We start from the raw sequence: 19,342 nt of genomic DNA, 5'->3' as shown, positions 1-19,342 counted from the left end.
GTAAGCAGAACAATTTTAGGCAGGATTGTAGTTTCTTCTACTGCTGTGTATTCTGTTTCCAGGATTCCTTCTTTGTGAACGGTCTTCCAGTGGTAAAGTGTCGATTGAAAAGGAACTTAAGAGTGTGACAGGGAAGATAAAGCACAAACATGGGAAGCAAATCAGAACATATAAATGATCTGTCACTGCGGGAGGGGTAACCATCCCTCCATGGGAGAAACAAATGCAGAGGGTTGCACAGATGAGCGTAGGCCCGTGGGGCCTCCGGGGGCAGAATGCATCATAGGACAAGTATGAGCACACCCATGGGTGCAACGGAACCAGCATGCTCAAACTCGGAATTGCTCCAGAAAATGTAGGACGTATAATGTCATAGAAGAGTCAGCTAGCTGGCAAGAGTCAGGATTTGATGTGCTGATCAGGCCACAGGGTCCACTCTTTCTGATAGATTGGGTGGTTCCACGGGATGGTTCTGTCTGGATTCGCAGGAAAAGTGCTTAGGATCAGGCAGGTCCGAGCCTAAATCCACCACCACCACCACCACCACGTGCTGCTTGTGTCACTTTGGGCACAGAGCTGTTGTGAGCAGTAAGAGAATGTGTCTAAGGCACATTGCCTTGCTGACCACTGGCTCCTTTAAGAGTCAGTGCCACACACCCCTGGGAGCCACAGCTGCTGTCCAGTGTGCAGGCGGGGCCGCCTTCCCCGTGAGTCGGGGCTTTGCTGAGGACTTCCGGCACGGCGGGATGGATGGACTGCCTATTCCCTTTAGCAGCCACCATAAATGCTCCAAGAAGCCTGGCTGTGTCTGTAATTGGCTTTCAGCCGTGAATTTTTTTTTTTTTTTAACATATTAGCAAGTATTATCACGGAGCTCCCTCCTTACCCCTCAGGTACCAGAAATAATCCTCTGATGTGTCTTCGTCCAGAAGGCTGCTTGTGTGTGTGTTGCCTGGGAGCCAGGGCTGCTAGGTCGGGCGATCTGTGCAGATCTCATCCCCATGGTTTATCCTCCCGACTGCCTGGGTTGTCTTGGACTTTGGGTTTTCCTGTCTCTAAAAACACCCCAGCCTTCCCTTGTTTCTGCATCACTTTGAGAATTGAAAGAGAAGACGTGGATAAAGGACCCAGCACGGTGGTTGGCAGGAAACAGGGCCCAGCACATGGGGGCTGCCTCCCCTCCTTCCCTCAGATGTCATGTGCCTCCGAAAATAATACAGCACAGAGCCTGGAGGTGTGGGCCGGGTGGTACATGAGGTGCGAGAGGCCTTAGTAAGGAAAACCGGTCATTCTGGAAACTGGAGTATTCTGTAGCTGAGTGAATACCCACAGTCCTCCTGAGCTAGGCTTGCATTTCAGGCTCCTGCCAGATGCTGGGTGCTCGCTCCTCCCTTCGCTCCATCCAGCCCTGTCGTGTTGAGAGACTCTCTTGTGTCCCCAGGTGTGGAAACAGGAGGTTCAAGATGCCCTTGGCAGAAATAGAGACACAGATGTAGAGAACAAACATATGGACACCAAGGGGGGAAAGCGGCAGGGGTGGTGGTGGTGCTGTGATGAATTGGGAGATTGACATGTATACATTAATGTGTATAAAATAGATAACTAATAAGAAATGCTATATAAAAAAATAAATAAAATTAAAAAGCCCTTGGGGCTCCCACATGTGCGGTGCTTTGAGTCACTAACTCCTCGGAATTGCTGAACTGAGATGTCTTTCGTTCCCCTGAAGTTGGAAAGCTTGAAAAATACAGGGGGAGTTGATGGATGTGTGGTCAGTCTGAGCTGTCTGTCTCCTTCTTGGTGACCAGGATTAATCTGAACCATCTGGTGAACCAGACAAAGAACTTTTTTACCCTCACTGGTTCACATGCATCCCTTCCTAAAGTGTGTTCTCAGTCAAAGAGAGCAACTCCAACTAGCTGTAGGATTATTCTTAGGTCTAGAATGTTCTCAAAGAAAGAAATTGTTCACCATTCCATCATTCATACTTTAAGAGGTTTTCCTTCTAAGTTTTTTCTAAGTGTGTGTATGTGTACAATTTTGTAGCTTTTTTTCATATAATATTACATCCTAAGAAGTGCCTGAAGTTGAGTTACTTGAACACATCAATAATTAGAACACTTGGCTGCCTTTCCCCAGTTAGCCTCCTCCACCCCTTCACTGTGAAAGCAACAACTAGTTGAAGCTATCCAGGTCTTCCTGGAGACAGTAGTTTCTGGAATAAGGTCATGGTGGTGTGTGATCATCTAGGAAGGACGCCCAGCTCCGGGCAGGACCGATCCTCCTGACCCGTCGATGTAGCACCCAGCTCCTCGTTCCTTGTCTCAAACACTCCAGCTTGTTCAGGAGGCAGCAGCGGGTGGGTGAGGGATCCGCCCCCAGTTCCTTGTTTCCGTGGTCAGCTTTGGGCTCCCTCTCCGGAATTTGGCCCGCTGGTTTTGAGCTCTTGGATCGCAGTTACATTCAGGGTTTTTGTGGGGGAGAAGTCTTATTTCTCAACAACGACTCTGGTCTTGAAGATGCTGACTCGGAGACTCACAAGCAGCTGACTTCAGCGTTCTCTCAGTGTTTCTCAGCCCTTCCCCCTGCAGCTGGGCCCACGGTAGCTGCGTGGTTCTGGTCCATCTTCAGACGGGGGCTGAGGCAGAGCCAGGCCAGGACCAGTGGGGACATCCTGGAGAGAAACTCCTCCAATTCTCTCTGGTCTTTCCGTCTGTAAGAGGCTCCAGTCCTTACCTCCAACCAAGAGACAGGACAGAGGGGACGGGCTAGAGATTACAGGCTTGTGATATGTTATACATCGTAAAAGTTAGTAGTGAAGCAAATCTGACTAAGGTCTGGAAGCAGTTGAACGACTTGGTTATTACTTTTGTGACACACTGTCATGGGAATGTGTGTGCAGCCAGGGCTGCAGTTTCTCCGTCTGGTTTCTAGAGGCAACATAACTTAGAGAGTGGTTCTGTCCGTAGACTATTCCTGTGTGTACAAAGGGAGCTATGGGGCCATTGTGAGGGCTTCTGTTCTTTTGAGTCTCATAAAGTGTAGACCCTTCAGAATCCCTCTGCTGATAGAACATGTGAAGAAGGACATGGTCTGTTCAGTTGTTTTCAATGTAATTAAAGGTTACTGCTCAAACTTTGTTGTTCTTTGCTGGTTTCTGTACCCAAACAGTGCATTTCCTGGGATTTGCGTTACTCCGTTATGGTAAACTGTTGAAATCAGTCGCAACCCTGATGCTTCCAGCAGTCTCTGTACTTAAAATGCATGCACTGGCGTACATGGAATAATTTGCTAATAGTCTACTTCTTGGGTTTCATATATTGAGAAAATTTACATCAAATAGAATATAGAATTTTGAACAGAATGCTTTTGGTCTTGTGACTGTGAGATCCCAAAAGTATGTGTAAGTAAGGTCTCATATATTTTACTTCATCTAATAGGTTTTTTGGCCAGTTTGTCCATATAAATTTATATGAATCCTTTAACATGTGGCAGGCAATTAGAGGTCAAGGGGCCACTGCAGAGTTCTCTCTCAGATGTAAAAAAAAATGTGGAGAGTGACACTAGTGGCATCATTCCTAGTGGCCAGAGCCAGCATCCAAACACAGGTTGCTGGTCTGGGCTGATGTTTTCCAGAAAGTATCTCAAGGTTATGTTAAGCCTCTCCTGGTAAAAGTGCCTCTGACATTAAGCCCTAGCTTTGGACTTGCTGATTCTTGCCAGGTGAAACACCTCCATGGCAACAGTTATCCAGATATGTTTATAAAAATACCTCTCACCCTATTCATAGTGTTTTCTTCAGAAATGTAATTTTCACACTCACAATAAGTATCCTGGTGGCCATCTCTGGGACTATGGTCACAGCTCTACCTTCTGTCACTGCATTGCAATTTGCATATTTCATAAATGACTTATAGGACCTTCTGGAATGTGGCTCCATGACAAAGGCCTCAAAAAGTACCTTTTGAATGAACCAAGATTTGACATATTTAATTTCCCAAGAAGAAGGGGGCCTCTTGGTGGCATTGCTACCACTGTGTGCCTCAGGTGGGATGGCCTAGAAAATTCTTCACATCTTTTCATGTATATTAGTCTCTAGTCAGTTTCTTGATGGTTTACCCGGATGCTATTTGCAAATACAAAGATGCATTATAGAGAAAGCTCTCCTCTTCCTCTAAAGCATATCCTCATAGCAGTGTGCTTTATCTGGTAATATAGAAATCCTAGTTATGCACATGACAGCAGAGACCAAGAGAGCCATCTTCCATTTTGGAGTACTCAGAATACGGTGGCTATGAGAACAGAATTTGATACAGTATTCTTCAGTAACTACGATTGTAAGGAATGGTACACCCGTAATTCGTAAAGATACTTCCACAAAAGACCACTTACCAGGACCTTCGAGGACCAGCGCGTGTTCAAATCTGGATCCTAAACCTGGCATTCCCCCTTTCCACCTCTGACCTTGGACTCTTCACTTACCCTCTCTGACAAATTCTCTTATCTGTCAAATACCCCAGAGGGTTGTTGTAAGCATCAAATAGGACAGTAACTGTAAAGCTCCTTGCACTCTGCCTCCCCACTCAGGGTGTGGAGTAAGTGTTTGGAGCTGTCCTCCTCCTCCCTCCCTTCCTGGAGGAAGATTTTCTTCCACAAAGATAAGCATCAGAGACATTCATGGCATCAGAAGAGGCTGGTTTCAGAAGTTCTCAATAGGCATCTATCTAGTGGTCTGGAATTCTCTAAGAATTCCATCTGCATCCAGATATTGCTCAAGTTCATTTGAAAGGCAACAAGGTACTGAAATTTAGGGCTTAGTCACATAACAAAACAATGCACCTTTCAGACTGGCTGCATGAACCAGGTGAGCTGGGCTGCTCCGCTCTGGAGTCATCCAGCCTCTTGCAGCCTGAGGTTGGAGAAAGCTCTTTGGAAAAACTGTAGTGTAGTAAGTGTCTGACCTTGGTGCAGCTGCAGATACTGGTCTGTCACTGAGGTCATTTTATTTTAGGTAGAGTGCTGCATTCATCTCATTCAAGAGCTCACTGAGCATTCCTCATGTGCCAGGTTTTGTACTGGGTACCAGGGGTACAGAGTTGGAGTTGCTCACAGTATTGAATTAATTTCTAAATGTTCGCTGTCCCTAGAATTTTCCACTCCTCAGAAACTTTCTTCGATTGAGGAATGAGCATATGAACCACTTACTTCCACCATCCAGACTTGTGTGAGATCTTGAAAGATAAGAAGCGTGTTGGCAAGCCATTTTGAGAACCTGCCTTGTTGCATGTGCTGAGCTCAGCTCTGGGAATGGAGTTTCCTTACTGCCCTTGCTCACTGCTCAGATCCTGATTCCAGAAACATCTTAAGCAACAATTTACCAGTGACTGTGAAAAATGGAGTAATCTGAGCATTGGCTTTCACCTCACCGCCCTTTTCTGTCTGTTTAGAAAGGGAAGTGTGCAGACAGGGGAGCTTGGGATGAGGACTCTGCTCATGCCTTTGAACTTCAGGCCTGATCCAAGGTCATGGAGTTTGGCTTGTGAAGGAAATAATGAAACTTTAAAAAAAAAAAAAAAAGGAAAATCCTAGGAAAACCATGAGAAATGCCGAAAATGAGATGTTAGTCATGTATAGAATTGGGTGGCATTCACTTTTTGATACTGTAGAATAACACGTTAGAAAATTTTCCATTCTTAGTTAAATTGAAAATGATGGGAGACCTCTGGTGACTGAAATGGTTATTCGTACGGCTCCTCTGTTTCTATTTCTTGGGTGTTGAGCTGTCACTTAGAGTTTGGTCTTGATTTTGGAAACTGTGACATAACTGGTTATAGGACTCTGCTGCTCAGTGCTTTGGGTGGGGTGGGGTGGGATTGGATGGAGCCCTGTTTTCCTTTGGGGTAAGTGTTCCTGACTGTCAGAACGCTGACCTAAGGACTCCACCCAGATCCAAACGCTCGCTGGTGTCTGGAAGTTGCTCTGAGTGAGTTCAGTCTGCCAGAAGTTTTGCATCTTCTTGTTAATGAAAGGAACTGGGGTGACATGCATCACAGCCAATCTACTGACACTGCGTTGTGGTGAAGGAAAGCACAGTGTTTATTGCAGGTGCCGAGCAAGGAGAATGGGCGTCTCATGCTCAAAAGACCCTAACTCCCTAAGGGCTTTCAGGGAAGAGTTTCTAAAGGCAGTGTTAGGGGTGAGGGTTGCAGAGTGCCTAATCAGCTTATGGGCATTCTTCTCATTGGCTTGTGGTGAGGTAACAGGGTGATATTTTGGGAAATCTCAGTTATCAGTTTTCTGCCTCCAACTGGTCTGGGGTCTATGGTGTGGGGACTATGTGCTGGTGCTCAGCATGCAGTCAACTTCCTCTACCTGGGGAGGGGTTTAGTTTCTGCAAAACAACTCAAGGATATGGCTCAGGATGTCATCTATAGCCCTTGAGGAGGAGCTAAGGGTCCTTGACTTTGTTTTATGGCTAAACTATTATTTTTGTCTAGCTTGACCGCTTTCCTTTGTTCCTGCATTTTTTCACTTCTCTGATTAAATTTGCTCTTTGGAACTTGGGAAGCCTTGGGAGGTTAAAGCTTTTCTACAAAGAGTTGGAGGACGCAGGGCAGGGGGAAGGTCTGTCCCTGGAAGACCACACAGGGTCCTGCTCGGTTTCACTCTCTCCTGGACACCTTCCTGAGCCCTGCCTGTTGCCCTCAGCCCACAACCATCACCCCCAAAAGTTTTCATCAGATGGCCCACCGTCCTTAAGCTACAGGAATATACTTCCCAGGTTGGTATATTATTTGACATCACATCATTGGCCTTTAGGCAAACATTGTAATAATAATGATAATAATCATAATAAATAGAATCTATTTTAACACACTCTTTTAGTATATTGAGATGTTTTTCCTTGGAAACACACTGAGGCTAATTTGTTAGTATTTTGTGCTCTTCACGAGCAAGCACAAAATAGTGGGATCATTTGCATCTTCTGCCTTTTCTACCACCACCAGTCACACACAGTGGGTCAACTGTCTGTTACCTGCACTGACTGTTTACATTGTGGGAAACTGAGGCCCAGAACCTGGACTTAAAGCACCTTGAGATTCTTGATGATAGATTCAGACGAGGAGAACCTTGTAGGTAAATAGTTACCTCGTCACTACCGAATTTTACACATTTGGATTAGCTTGAGACCCTTCCCAAACCTCTTTAATACCAGCTCAGCCCTTCCTGCCACCACTGAAGCATTTAGCCCGCATTTTCCAAGTCTTACCTCATAAGTGCTCTTTTATTCTGGTCAAAAATTTTAGGAAACTTTTAGTCTCTGTTTTGCTAAGTGAGTTTCTCTGGGTTACATAAGGATAGATCAGACATAGCAGACCAGGCCGAAGGACACACGCAGAGCAAGAGACCAGCCGAAGTACCCGTCCCTTCATGACTATTATTTGATGAAAGGCACAGAGTGTTCCTTAGTAGTCCGTGGGTGTCTGGCTGTTGGTATTGATTAGGCTGGACCCACTTTCCTTACATGAGCCTTCGTTAGCCTCTTCTAATGTATAAAACACTCTTGGCTCTTGGCATGCATGATCTCATTTGGTGGTTGTTCCTCTACCAGGAGACTGAGGTGACTGTTACTGATCAGCCGTGTGTGGTGGAGGCTGTGGCTGAGAAGACTGGCATGTTGGCCGTGCTCCCCGCTGGTGGTTGGCCCGAAACCTTGGCCTAGGAAAAGCTCACCTACCCTAACCCTCAGGGGATGCTCTTCTCTGGGCGGCTGCTTCCTGCCATCTCCTGGCTTGGCTGGGCTCCTGGCAGCCAGGCTTCAGCGTGGCCCACTCATGTGACATTCCAGACCAGCTGTGTCCATTGAGAGTGCTGCTGCAGGCTCTGAACAGTGGCCAACCGAGGGTGGAATATGGCAACTGGTGAACAACCCGAGAGTTTTCCAGGTTGAAAATAGTAACCCTCTCATCCTGTTGCAGTGACCAGGGGAAAGGGGAGTGAGTTCATGTCTCCCCAGATGCTGTTGGCCTTTCCCCAGAAGGGCCTGCCAGCATTCTTAGGGTCCTATGAGGACTATGGTTCATCACACTCCTTTGAAACTGGAGAGGTGAGTTCATTAAGGAACTCAGGATTTTCCGTCTTCCCTCCGTTGCCTTAATCTCCCTGTGATGGATAGAGTTGGGCCAGACACCAAGTCCTTCCCTGGGTGCCCTCGTGTGGAATGCAGTAGTGATTAGAGGGACGTGGCAGCTGGGCATTGAGAAACCAGGTGCTAAGACCAGAAAGGCAAAGATATCCTTTGACAGAGCTCTGTTGCCTTTGACAGTGGAGTCTTGGCTTTCTAGCCAGAGCTATCATCTCAAAGTATTCTTGAGGTTTGGGGAAGCTTAGCTTAAAGCAGCATCACCTCATGTGCTTAGTAGTGGTCATATTTTGCTGATCAGATACAGAATGCAACATGCAGTTCAGCAGATGAAGGCAAAGGGTAAGGGGCTTCTCAGGACATCACCTATCGGGAAGCACCTTCAGTTGAGCTTGTCAGGGCTGGTTCATTGACACTGAGCCAAGGACGGGGAGCAACGAGCCCTGAGACTGAGGATGCATCATTGTTCACATCTCTGAAGAGCGTTTTGCTGGAGAAATCTGAACAATATGCAAGAACATGATCGGGTGCAAAGCCTGTGACTTCTGTTCAACCATGACCATGGTTGCCACAGGAAAGAGAATTCCTAGTCTTGATTTCTCGTGTCATCCTCAGGTCTCTGGGTTCCTTGGGCATTTGTTAAGAATTTGAAATATCTCAAGAATCACGTTTAAGTTTATAAGCATCAATAATACTTCATTCCTTTTCTAATTTCCAGCATCGGGTATCTTCCCCAGGACTTCAGGCTTGTCCTGATGTCATTCACAGCCTCCACCAGTCAACACGTTCTTAGCATCTACCGTGTGCCCGACACCATGCTAGGCGTTAGGCAAACAAAAATAAAACACCGTCTTTGATTTTGTATGGGTTTGCAAGCCAATGAGATGAGGCAAATGCATAAACAAATATATCCGTGTGATAAGTGATTGTATATCTATACTCTCCCTGTTAACCAAGTCTTCTGGTCAGGTTTAGAACATGCCAGGACTCTCCAGTCTTAAAAAAAAAAAAAAAAAAAAAGAACAGAAAAAGAGAAACCCTTACCCTCCCCGCCGCCCCCCTGCAAGCTCCCCTTTCCTTCATATTCACAGCCATATTCCTCAAAACATTTGTCTACACCCACTGACTTCATGTATCACCTCCCAGGCAGCCTTCATCACAGTCCAATTTGGATTCAGGCCCATGTTTCCACCAAAACAGGTCTTCCAGGTCCTGAATAGCTGTGTCCTGCTGCATCTTAGGCTTGTTCGGCTCTCATCTTACTTGACTGTTGAGTGACAGCTGATGTTGTTGGCCACGCCCACCTGGAAGAGCTCTCTCCCCACTGTCAGTCAAAACCGTAGGCTCTTCTGTGGGATCCTTCTCCTCTGGCAGTCCATTCAATGCTGAGATTGTCCAAGGCACAGCTTAGACGTCTTCTCCCGCAGAGCCTCTCTCAGGAATCTCATTGTGCCCACACCTTCAGTTACCCTTGTGTTGCTCTCAGGCTCCCTTTAGCTCCACTTGGATGTCTTGAATGAACCTCGGTCTCAGGATGTCTCAGACTGATTTCATGATCTTCCTCTCAGCTGTCGTCCTCTCCTGATTTTCCTTGTCTCCACCTTTCATCCAGCTGTACGAGCCAGAAACCCAGGAATTATCCTTTTTCCTACCTTCTCCTCAACTCCTACGTTCCATCTGCCAGCCTTGGGGATGGATCTGTTGCACATTTTTAAACTATAATACACCCTAGGTCACCTTGAACATTTATCCTACGTGTTGTTTTAATTTTTATCACTGAGTCATGCCTGGATTATACTGGAGAGGCAGTACGCATAGTGGTTAGGAGTATGGGCTCCAAACAAATGTAGTTCAAATCCCAGCTCTGACACCTGCCTGCTGTGTGACTGTGGATAAATTACTTGGCTGCTCTGTGCCTCATTTTCCATATTTGCAAAAACGAGGGTAATAATCGTACCACCATGTAGGGCGATTGGGACTACTAATGAGAAAATCCAAGTAAAGTGCTTAGAACAATGCCTGTCCTATTGTAAGTCTTGTCCACTCACCTCATATTTCTTTGAAATTCGTCTTCTCCCCATCTGTGCTACCACCATCCAAGTTCATCTGCTCCCCATGCTGCAGCCAAAGTAATTGTTTCAAAACAAAACTATGCTAAAGTTCAGCATGTTTGAGAGGCTTGGAGTGGTTTGAAATGACCAGAACCTGGGGTGCCCGGGGGCGCAGGGGCAAGTGAAGAGATGTGAGAGGTAGGCCTCGTAACAGGTTTGTATGTTGGGCACAAAGTTTACATGTGGAAGCTGTGCTTTTGGCGGTGAGGAGCTGTTGAAGGATTTTAAGCAAAAGAGTGTCATCACATCGTTTACATTTTAGGAAAATGATGGAGGAGGCCATGTGGACACTAACTTGGGGAAGGGGCAGACCATAGCAGGAGTACTCAACCAGGAGAACGCTGCAGCGTCCAGCTGAGGCTCTCAGTTTCCCTCTAGTGATGGGAGTTTATTGTCAGGACGTTTGGGACTCCAGGATAAATTCAAACTCCTCAATCTAGCCCTAAGGTCTTCTTTCCTCCACAGTCATCCTCCCTCCCTTTTTCCCTTCCTTCCTTCCCTCCCTTCCTTCTGTCTTTTTATATACGTACACACTTACAAACACACACGCATACAAACAGGCCCATATCTACCCCCCGGGTACCCATTCTCGTCAAACTCTCCTTTTCAAATACTTCCCTTCCAAGCTGTGCACTCTATGTATTCATCCTCACAATTGAATGCATCCTGTTTTTTGCACCCAAAATGCCTTCTCTCCTCTACTATTCCATAACCTGTAGCTTAAGCCGGAGTCTGTACCAGGCTCTCCAGATTTCTCCTGCTCTGACCGAGAACAGCAAATGTCAGCGGTGGAGGAATGGTAGAGCTCACATAGTTACCGCCCTTACTTTACAGATAGGAAAATGGAGGCCAAGAGTGATTTAATGATCAGTGATTAAAAGAGCTAGCCTTGGGGATGGATCTGTTGCATATTTTTAAACTATAAAACACCCTGGGTCACCTTGAACATTTATCCTACGTGTTGTGTTAATTTTTATCACTTAGTCATGCCTAGATTATACTGGAGAGGCAGTACACATAGTGGTTAGGAATATGGGCTCCAGAGACAAACAAATGTGGTTCAAATCTCAGCCCTGACACCTGCCTGCTGTGTGACTTTGGATAAATTACTTGGCTGCTCTGTGCCTCATTTTCCATATTTGCAAAAACGAGGGTAATAATCGTACCACCATGTAGGGCGATTGGGACTACTAATGAGAAAATCCAAGTAAAGTGCTTAGAACAATGCCCGTCCTGTTGTAAGTGCTCCATCAAGTTTCTCTATTAAGAGATTTTAATGACTTGATTTCTCAGTGAAATTAGAAATTTCTTGAAACCATACATTTCTTTATTGCACATTTACAACGAATTCCCCCAATCCCATTAGGGAGACAAACCACCGTCCCTCTTTTATTGATGAAGAAAGCGGACTGCCGTCCAGAGCCAGCAAGTAGCTAGGTGAGGCTGCACGGTAGCTCCCGTCCAGAAGACGCGTCCCCAGCCGAGGGCTTCCAAGCAGTGACGAGGGTGAGACCGAGTTGGTCTGAGGAGACTCTGTGAGAGCTGCCTTCCGGGGTTGGTGATGAGCGAGGAGAGCTGTGCTGTCTTTGAGAGGAGCAGCCCTTAGTTGGCAAGTTCTCTCGTCAGTAACTCATCCTTGGCAAGAAGAGGCTGTGTTTACAGGCTCGGGAAGCCTGTGGTGAGAAGGACACAACCTTTCGAGAGTGACTTCTCTCTCGACCCTGGAGGTTTATTTAGTTTCTGCTGAGGTGCCCAGAGTCAGGCTAAGATCCCTCATGAGGGAACTGGGTAGAAGTCCTGTGCATTTCCAGAATCTCTGTTCTCTCCTTTTTCTGGCACCAAAGCCAGTGCATGGAAGGGAACACTGAGACAGTGGGAGGGGCGCGTTCCCACGGGGACCAGACCCGGGCACACTGAGAACACCCGGCCCGTGATGTAACCCTCACTTGCTCGTCAGCCAGGTACCAGAAAGAACGCCTCTTAGGAGGGATTTCCCCTTCCCAGTCCAAAGCCCCAACACAGAGGCCGGGCGCTCTGGAAGCATTGTGTGTGCGTTTGGCCACAGGTCAGCCCGCCCTTGGCTGTGGTTCCCCATGGAGCTTGTGTGAGTGCCCAGGACGTCTACGTTCACAGGCTCTCGGGGAGCAGCTCCCAACCCCAACCTGATGCTAAGGAGGGCGGGGCCGTGGGCCTCCTCTGGCTCAGCAGCGTCTTGGGACCCCTGACACAGACACCGGCGGCTGGAGGCACAGAAAGCTCTGGTTGGTCTTCCTGCCCTTTTTAAGACGGCTGTTAGAGAGTTCCAGGAGCGGGGCCAGGCTGTCACCCAGAGGTGTCCACGTCGCAGACAAGACCTGGCTTCCGAGGCAGGGAACTCACCCAAATGAGCAGAGGTTTTCCAGCCCACAGCGATTCCTTTTCTTTTTTCTCTTAACCACTTCCTGTTTACCCGCTGCCTGTCCTGAGAAGAGGGGAGAGAGGAGGGGAAGACGATGGGCAGACAGAGGGCTGTGGGAGGAGGGATGCTGGGGCTGTGGGAGGAGGGATGCTGGGGCTGTGGGAGGAGGAGGATGCTGGGGCTGTGGGAGGAGGAGGATGCTGGGGCTGTGGGAGGAGGATGCTGGGGCTGTGGGAGGAGGGGTGCTGGGGCTGCAGGAGGAGGATGCTGGGGCTGTGGGAGGAGGGGTGCTGGGGCTGCGGGAGGAGGATGCTGGGGCTGTGGGAGGAGGGGTGCCCGTGGGAGAGCTTGGGGGAGGCAGAAACTGAGAGTACCTACTTGTGTGAGAGAGGGATGCAGATAGTGGGATAGGGAGAGGGAGAGACAGGAGCAAGGGAGGTGCCGTTCCTGTCTGGGGGGCTGGGGAGCTGAGCGCAGCCCTGCCCTCCTCAGCCCTCTGCCAGCCTGAAAGGCCTCCTGGAGGCCGAAGGGAGTGGGCGGAAGCTGATCAGCAAGGGAGGTGCAGTGCATTCCTGAGCTGGATGGAAACTATTTTTGGACCAGCTGTGGAGAGACATTTGTACCCTGAGGGTCTGACGTCTCTGTGGTCATGACCCTTGCTCCTGACCGGGCCAGGATGGGGAGAAGACACCCACTTCTTGTTTCTGCCTCATCCCAGGCGGGCTCCTTCCTTCCTCCAGCCCCAGGGCCCTCACGCAGGTCCTCTGAGGTCACCCTAGGGCTGCCTTGGGCCTTTGCAGGCCGGAGTCCAGCTTGGGGCCGAGGGCCACATGGGCCGTGCCTCAGACATCTAGCTGTCCCGTTCCTGCTGAGGGCTGGAGTGCCCCCCGGCAGGGCCTCCGGTGCTGCTGGGTGTCGGCCTCCGTGCAAGGCTCTGGGGCCAAGGAGCAGCTTCACCAGGCCCTGGGTGTTCTCGCTTTGGGCTGGGCGTGGATTACGTAACCTTATGGGAGCTTTTAACCCTGGAAGGCTTGTTTTTTGTTTTTTTTAATTCGGCTGAGCTGCTCCGCTTGCAGCATCTTAGTTCCCTGACCAGGGACTGAACCCAGGCCCCAGCAGTGCAGGTGCTGAGTCCTAACACCTGGACTGCCAGGGAACTCCCTAATTCTGGAAGTCTTTGATTCAAGCTCGCAGAAATGATTCCCTCTCCCATTATCTACTCCAAGCTTCCGCTCCCCACACACTCCCATTATAACAGCGACAATGATGAAGCTAGCTAGCATTAACTGAGCACTTATTATATGCCAAACACTAAGCGCTTTATACAGGTTATGTGATTGAACTCATACAACAACCCTACGAGTGGGGACACCTTTAATAAGGCCCCATTTTAAAGTGAAGGAGCCGAGATGCAGCGGGGTTAAACATCATTTACTGCTGGTAAATAGATTCAGGAGGCCAACCCCGGGCTCTCGTGATTTCAGAAGCCACGTGTTAACCACCACACTCTACTGCCTCATTTTCCAAATGTTTCGTTGTATCCCTGCTGTTAGCCACCACCCATGTTCCATGGTAAACAGGCTCCCCTTCATCCTCCACCTCATGAAAGAACGCCCACGCCTCCTTTTCCTGAGGACGAGGGGCGCTGGCCGCCTCCCACCCCTGTCAGCCCGCCCCTCGCTCCTGCAGATCCTTGCCTTCTACCCCCTTGATCTTCCCCCCGTTTAGAGGTTGTGCCCTCCCACTGCATGATCCCCGACTTCTCAGCCCTTTCTCCAGGTCACGCCTGCACGGCCCTGTGACCGCGGTCCAGTGCGACGGCCTCCGAGCTCCTTGCTGAGCTGCAGGGGCGCAGGGGCGGTCCGGTCCTGTGCTGGCTGCCGTGGGTAGGGGCCTGATTTGCATTAACACCAGTATTTCTGATGACACTCCCACGAGGAAGGCATTGCCCTCATTGACAGATGAGGAAATGATCGTCAGGTTTAGGGACTTGCCCAAGGTGACACTTGAACGTGGTTCCAGCACAGCCGCCAGCCTTTCACGCAGCTGACTGGGGTTAGCCTGAGCTCCTCCGGCCACAGTCCTCACCCCCCAGCTACTCGCTCTCTCATTCTCTTTTTCTCTCTCTCTCGCCCCCCCACCTCACTAACCTCTTTCTGCTATGATCTCTTTGGGGTTTGTTCTTCCCTCGATCCCTCCACTTCCACCAAAATGTTCTCTCTTCTGTATCTTTCTCTTTGATCAGAAGGATGCTCGAATATCCCCTCTTCAAAATCCCCAGCCCCTTTCCCCGCCATCTCTTCCTTTCCCTGCACAGCCCGATTCCTTGTGGGAGTTGCCGCGCTCGCTGTGGCCACCTCCTCACCTCTCTGCCACTGGATCCTGCCCTCGCCGCCCCACCGCCCTGTAGGATTTGCCCTTCTTGACCTCTACAGAGCACTGGCGCTGGGGCTTCCTCACGTGCCCCCTCCCTCCTCTCTGGCAGCTCCTTCCCCGCCTGCTTCAGGGGCGTCCCTGCCTCTGAATAGCCAGTATTCTACTTGATCGGCTGGGGGTGGGGTGGGGGGGGCTGCGTCTTGGCCCATGGCCCACACAAGCACCGTTTTGCTGATGGAAAGCTGCTGAATTCTGTAGAGCTGAAATTCTGTATAAATAGACACATTGACAACTTCCTGTCCATTTAGCTATCAGTCATTCGAACAAAGGTACTAATAATAGCTTGCACATGTAGCAATTCACAGCTTACAAAGTGCTTTCACATGCCCTTCAGTATCCCTGTCTCTGTGTAATGAAAATATTTCTGTGTCCGCGCGGTATTAGACAGGCGTCATGAAGTTCAGCGCCCTTTGCCAGGGTGCCGGGGAAGCGTTATAAACGAGCTTTGTTTTGCTGCAGAGTCCTTGCTTCCGCCCTCTGGGTGCTGTTAGCCAGGATCATGTTCCCATTCCCCCTCCAGTTCTCCTGGTGATTGATGGGTTATTGAGCCTGGGGCCGGGACCGAATGACCCTTGTCATTTTAATAACATGTTCCTACTAGGGCATTAGGAGAGGCCAAGGGCTGACCAGAGGATGTGGACATCTCTGTACGTGCAGGTTGAGGGAAAGGCAGGTTGAGGCCCGAGTGCAGGGTCCGAGACCTTTGGATTAGGATAAGTTGTGACCAGATTTACGAAGTTTATGACACTCTATATGGGTCACGCTTCCTCAGGGAGACTTGGAAACTTTAAACCGACATGGCAAGCGGTTGTACCTTGTGTGCCGGCTCCCACCAGTCGGTAGAACCTCCTTAGAGGACAGTGTTGAGGAGGATTCTGAGGCCAAGCCCGGGCTCCCTGGCAGAGAATCCCCTGCTTAGACGGCACGGTCTGCGTGGGAGTGAAGGAGGATGAGGCATGCGTCACCTCTCTGCCATAGCTGCTTTCCATTGTCTTTGAGAGGCGGTGAACCACCTGACAGACAAACTGGGGCCATCACGGGAGTCCCCGAGGACAGCACTCCAGTGGCTTCAGCCATTTCACGGAGCGTGGCTTCTCTCCTAGTTTGACTTGCTGGGACCTTGCGTTGGACTTGGCAAATGTTTGAGGCCAAAACGCCACGTGGATAAGGACTTTCCGAGGTCCCCCGGCCCTCAGCGGCTCCCACCTGCTTGCCCACCCTCCTCCTGTGGGCCGGGGCGCTTCGTGCTCTCACTCACAGGTTCTTTGCACAGCATTTCTTTCTCGCCACGTCCATGCCTCTCACATGCTGTAGGAGGCTTTCAGGAACGGCTTAGGTCTCTGGCAGTGAGTCCCGTCCCTCTCCATGGAGCCGTGGTGACCTTGGGTGAGTTGCCAGCTCCCACTCTCTCCTGCCCTTGACTCCTAACTCTGTAATTGCACCCCAGATCTAGGGGTACCCTCAACTGCTTTGACTGTGGGCTGGGTTTTGGAGCTCTCAGGTCTTCGTGATGTCAGATGTACCCAAGGCAGCTGGGTTTACTTGCCAGTTAACCGTCATGGTGGGAAGTACAGAGCAGCTGGCACCTTTGCCATCTTCTCAGTGAGCAGCAGATCTTTTCACATTAGATGCCCAGTCACCATGGGGAGCAAGTTCTCCCTTCAACACATACACACACCCATACTTCACCCCAAACGAAATAATATACTACCTCCTCACCAAACCTTCGACACTTTGGAATGTTGTGCTAGGTTTTTATTTGGTTCATTTTATATTGCTGCCAAAAACAGAGAAGGAAGGGCAACAACACTCACCGTGTCAAACAAAGCAGTCTCTCTGGCCTGAGTAGTGTCTTTGCTGTTTGTAAATACGGCATCAGCCGTGCCTCTTACTTCCTCTATTTTTGCTTGACGGGATGGCATGATGTACAAGCCACTGGAGAGACCAGAGCTGTATTACAAACCACTCCTCAAGTGCACTGATAACTGCAACTCACTTTGAAATGCATTTAAAAAAATAGGGATGGATGGACGGACGGAGGGATGGACAGATGTGTGATGAAGCAGCCGGCTGCGTACTGATGGTGGAACGGGGGTGATGAGTGGATGGATGTTCTCTTACAGTCCTTCCAACTTGGCTGCAGGTTTGGAATTGTCATAATAAAATGTTGGGGGGAAAATCACCCTGACAGTGAACCATTTTAATTTAAAACAGCCTCTTGACCAATGTGGTCCTGAGGCCGAGAGTTAGGGAGTTGTGCAGATTGGATCCATTTCATTTGGGAAGACTTCCCGTGGGGGGTGGTTTCCTGCTTGCCAGGGCTGTTCGGGGATTGGTGCAGAGGAAGGGTGTGCAGGCCTCCCTCCCTCGGGTGAGTTGTGCTCTCTGCTGCCCTTTCCCTCCCATGCCCCTACCCCCCCCCCACCGTGTAACCCATGAGCAGGGGTGCAGCTCTCTCCTGTGGCCCGCACATCACACGCCAGCTTCCAGGCAGTTAAATTGTACTCCACAGCCTCCTCCTGGCTGGGGTCTGGCTTTCCTCACCTCTCCCAGAGGGCTGCCATGTGCCTCGGTGCTGGCTGTGAAGTGGGAGGGTGCTCTCGCCCAGCAAAGTATCTGCTGGGGCTCTGTATCCCCTGGGCTGCAGAGAGGCTGCCCCGCATGCACGGGAGGGAGGGGAGGTCTGGCGGCTCCAGATGGCCTCCCTGCCTCCTGCAGATTCTAGGCTAAACAAGCAGACAGGTTGGGGAGGGGGACAGGAAGGAAGTGGGGTGAAGAGGCTCTCTGGAGTTAGGTCCTGACGTGAATTGCGGGTCGCACTCATTGGTGGTCTTAGAAGGTGCTGAGGTCCAACTACAAGGATAACTGACTCAGGAGCGGGAATAAAATGCAAGGCGCCCCTGTCTGATGCCATCCCCTGCCTGCCTGGTCTCCTGCTAGTATGTCAGTGGGTTCTCAGCAAATACAAATTCTTGGTGCTATTAATATTAGCCTTAGCAAAATGGCATGAGAGAGGACAATATGCTGCAGTGATAGTATAAGGAAGATTTTTAAAAATTAAGTGCTATCTGTAGCACTGCTTTCTGCCTCTGTTAGCAAAAAATAGAGACTCCACTAACTGTCAGGCTCCTGGCCCCCTTGGAGGCTGGCGCTGTCCGTGCTTTTCGCTGTCCAGCATGCACACGCGCGTGCCTGGTGCGCACACTTACTCAGTCCTCTGAGCCCAGCAGCTCCCCTGCCCTTGATGCCTGCAGAACCGGGAGGGGATGCCCAGCTCCTCCTCCCTTGCAGGCTGTGGAAAGAGTTTCTCCTGCAAGCGGGGAGCGGGGGCCCCTCAGCTGGTTCTCATCTTGATTAGGGCCTGCTCTGTCCTCTTCTCCTGAGAGGCCACGGATCCTGGAGTTCAGACCGTAGGCCCTGGAGCCCCACTCCCCGGTTTGGGTCCCGGCTCTGCAGCCGCTAGCTGTCTGGCCGTCAGCGAGCTGCTTCCCCCTTCCGTGTGTCAGTTCCATCACTTGTGCGCGTGGGATGGTTGGAAGAATTCATCGAGTTCGTGCTGTAAAGCCTGACACGCGCGTAGCGAGTTCGGTGTTAGCCGCTGCCGTCCCCGTACCTGCTCGTGAGTCATCCGGCTCTGGCCCTCGGCTCCAAGGCCAGAGCAAGAATCAGCGTCTCACTGAGACTGAGGGGCAACAACTCTGTTGGTTTCCTTCGTGGCTGTGTTAGGGTACCACAGATTTAGCGACTGAAAACAACTCAGATGTGTTCTCTTTTCTGGAGGTTAGAGTCTGAAATCGTTTCCTCTGGCTGAAGTGGAGGTGGCAGCAGGGCCGCCCGCACTCCTCGCCCTGAGGGTCTGGGCGAGGACCCTTCCCTCGCCTTTTCCGTCTTGCAGGGCTGCGTTCCTTGCATTCCGGCCTCCTCGAGCTCTCCTCCTCCATCTGCAAAGGTGGCAGCGCAGGATCTTGCTTCTCCTGTCCGTTGCCACCTCCTTCTGTAGTCAGATCTCCCCGTGCCCCATATGGACCCTTGTGGTGGCACCTAGGGCCCCCCTGGATGATCCGGGAGAATCTCCCCCATCTTAAAATCCTTCACTTAATCACACTGCAGAGTCTCCTTTGCCATACGAGGTCACATTCACAGGTTCTGGGGCCATTAATCACGTAACACGGGAGACAGGAAGAAGCTCTCTGGTGTCCTGGGCCTGTGGCACGACTCGGCCAAGTTCTGGACCGACTTGGAACAGCACTCAGC

At 50.1% G+C, this 19,342-nt stretch overlaps 1 protein-coding gene across 1 annotated transcript in view; it reads left to right on the top strand.

Annotated features, from left to right (window-relative positions):
* ITGB5 (integrin subunit beta 5) overlaps positions 1–19,342 on the top strand; it is a 121,383-nt gene that overhangs the window by 90,596 nt on the left and 11,445 nt on the right. The gene's annotated exons all lie outside the window — the stretch shown is intronic.

Source organism: Globicephala melas, chromosome 4 (genome assembly GCF_963455315.2).
Source record: "Globicephala melas chromosome 4, mGloMel1.2, whole genome shotgun sequence".
Classification (NCBI taxonomy): Eukaryota; Metazoa; Chordata; class Mammalia; order Artiodactyla; family Delphinidae; genus Globicephala; species Globicephala melas.
Note: the sequence above shows the minus strand (reverse complement) of the source record. Positions and strands in the feature narration are given on the sequence as shown.